This window comes from Tachypleus tridentatus, chromosome 13 (assembly GCF_004210375.1).
Source record: "Tachypleus tridentatus isolate NWPU-2018 chromosome 13, ASM421037v1, whole genome shotgun sequence".
NCBI classification, from domain to species: Eukaryota; Metazoa; Arthropoda; class Merostomata; order Xiphosura; family Limulidae; genus Tachypleus; species Tachypleus tridentatus.
Genome location: NC_134837.1, coordinates 227,500,609 through 227,504,196, shown reverse-complemented (window position 1 = coordinate 227,504,196; position 3,588 = coordinate 227,500,609).

Genomic DNA, 3,588 nt, shown 5'->3' with positions numbered 1-3,588 from the left:
GCGGAAATATATGGTATTATAACTTAACCTTAACGGTATTTCTTAAGTTATTACAAAAAAAAAAAAAAGGCGTACTGATACTTTTAATACTTTTATTGAAATTTTGCTAGAATGTTTCAGGTAAATGTTTTACATCACAAATTTCGAAAATTCATAACAAGAAAATTATCTTTTATATGACTCATTAAATAGTGAAAGGACGAAAATAATTCAACATTCTGGTATATACATGTACATATCTATATTGCATAATTACATCTGAAGTTATAACAACAGTAAAACGTGTAAGTAATACTTTCCCATCTGTTAGGTTAGCTAACCCTATAGGACTATGCTAAATCATTGCTTTATTACTTGAGTGGGTTTCTGGTCGTCATGAATTGCATCGCTTTAGTTGCAAAATTATGACCTTTTCGTGGATATAAAAAATCAATTTCTGATACTTTGGCTTTTTCAATCATGAAAATTTAATTTTCATCAAAATATCACCATATGAACGATTGTTTAAAAGTGAAAAATTGCCGTAAGTAACCAGACAGTTTGTTTTTCAGTGAGAACGATGTAATTTTGCAAATAATAGTGTGGTATACTCAAGTTAAACTGAATTAATAGAAAAGTGGGTGAACAAAGTCAATCAGAATAATTGTGTAGGAATAATGCTGAATATCTAAACAACTGAGTCTGATATAAAAATAGTATGGAGAAAAAATGCATAAAATGAATAGTTTTTATAAATTCAGAAACAGTCTGTGGGTAGTTGATGTTATCAAACATGGATCTGTCGTGTCAAATGCACATTATACATTCTACTGATCAAGTAGAATTTATCAACTACACTGCTAAAACTCACTGTTCCTTGCTTTGTAGGCCCGGCATGGCCAAGTGGTTAAAGAACTCGACTAGTAATCTGAAGGTCGCGGGTTCGAATACTCGTCGCACCAAAATGCTCGCCTGTCCAGCCGTGGGGGTGTTTTAATGTTTCGATCAATCCCACTTTTGTTGGTAAAAGAGTAGCCCAAGAGTTGGTGGTGGGTGGGGATGATTATCTGCCTTTACTCTAGACTTACACTGCTAAATTAAGGATGGCTAGCGCAGATAACCCTTGTGTAACTTTGCGCGAAATTCAAAACAAAACAATCTTTGTTTTGCAACTAATGTTGGATTTACCCAAAGCGACTAGCGCTTCCCAAGTGTGATCCTTCTCATTTAAGTACATTGGAGGTCGTAATCTTGAGATACCACCTGAACAACTATTGAAGGACACTAGCGGTTAACCCTCTTTCACTATGTGCAACATCGTAATAGTACTTTCCATGGTAGAAAGGTACTATTTGTAGAGAATGACAAGGGAAGAAAAGTTAATGGTTTTATCAATTATGTTTCATATGAAACTTGCACATAACTACAATAAAGGGCAAATTCAGAATAAATAGTATATCCGTGCAATTAAGTAGAAATATGAAGTATACTGCTCAAAAATATTAAAGGAACAAGTACATATTTCAGTATATTTTTGTCATAATTAAATTTATGTATGAAAAACATATCCGTTCCTCTACATGTTTAATTTTAAGCTTGCGAGTGAAGTTTGAAGCAACTCAAACGAAACTGACTTCACTCAAGGAAAATACAACTGAAGGTACCCTATATAAGGCTCTAACGTGAAACTATGCATTCCTCATTAATTCTCGAAACAAACACCAACATGGATCTTTTACGGCTCATTTTGTCAGTGTGTACCTTTATCTTGTGTATCCAAGCAGTCAGGCGTCATCTGACAGAGAACGAGGTGGCCAGGGCAGTCCAGATGCTGGATGATGGCCAGACCCAAAGGAGGGTGGCGCAGCGCGTTGGTGTGCCACCAAGCGTTATCGATCGACTTTGGTGACGCTATTTGGCTAAAATACAGTCTTTATTGAAAAACTCTAACGTACAACGAACGAAGATAGAACAGAATGGAAGTAGGACTGAACTGTACAATGTATTTAAGTCGAACGCGCTAACCTCACAGTGACTACCGAGCCGACTGACCGCCTGGGCATCGCTGGGACAATAATGTGTGCTAGATACAACACAAGTGATTGCAAGTTTCTCGAAAAATATTTAAACAATCACAAATATATTATATTCCTGTTAAAACTCATCAAAAGGCAAACACGTTGTGATATAATGTCTATAAGCACGTCTATTAAATAAAAACACCTAAACAAAAACTAGCAACACAATTCAAGTAGAGGCTTCAGGCCGTTGAAATCGTTCCTTTTGTGTTCTAATTATACAAGAAAATACAATATTTTTACTATCTATGATAAGAGAATATATTGTTCTTTTACCATAAACACCAGCACTTTATTAGAGGGCAGTGATAATCTGAAATTTCATGGATTAGTGAGGGCCACAAACACAGGTCTAATGAACCCTGTTGTAAAATCGAGACTCAGACTAAAGGAAGCGGAGGGGGTGACGTAGGGCGCGTCTGGATCAGAGCGGCCCGAACCTGTCATCAACTGTACACTAAACGTACACTATGGTCAGCGACTTTGGCACCTAAGGAAAGTAAGGCGTTCGACAATAAAACCGGCTAGACATGCAAAGAACAAATGGCGTAGGAAAACCGCACAATATGCACATAAGATTGATGCAGCTACAAGCTACAAATGGCCTGCCAGATCTAGACCACAGGAGTTTACGCTTGGGAGTAATATTTTCAAATTTCATGCTTTGTTCAATCTGTTGTGATGAAAATTTTACTTAATCTTACACTACATACAAGACGTAGGTAGATTCTGTGATAGTGCTTGCAAGCCTTGAATGTATACTTAGGCCTACTGACTGATACTTACGAACTATCGCTTAGACTGAAAATCTTAGAAGCACGCCTATATTAAAATGTACATTTCGGCTACTGAAAAAGCCTACATCTAGGCCTAATTATGTAATTCGATTGGTAAGAACACGAGAATCACAAGAACAAACACACAATTTGTAGGCTTGTGATGCAATAAAACAATTCAACAGACCAAACTGTATGGGGTTGATTGTATGCACCATACCCCTACCTAAAATGAAGGGGGATGTATCCCCCATCACCCCCAGGATCTACGACCCTGGTTTGAATAATAGTTAGTTAGTTTGTTTGTTCTTAATTTATGCCATTACTAATTTAGCAGTAAAAGAGGGAAAGCAGCTAGCTATCACCACTCATTCTTGGGCTACTTTTTTACCAATGAATAGTGGGATTGACTGTATATAATAGCGCTCCCGTAACTGAAGAGGCAGACAGGTTTGGTGGGGCAGAGAATCGAATCTGCCACATTCAGATTGCAAGTCGAATTCCCTAACCTCTTAGCCATGCCAGGCCCAATAGTAGTTAGATACGGTACAAAGGGCACCAAATCATTAAAATTTAATTATAAATTTAATGTATACCGCTACGCTTCATGGAAGTATGACTCAGTGTCTCTGGTATCATAATCTTCTCAACACTCTCCTCTAAGGACGACACGTGTGGCACTCTCTGTTGGTGTGCCTGGCAAATGGAGGATAACTATTGACGTAAAACCGTTGAGTAAATTTTACTGCAAAATG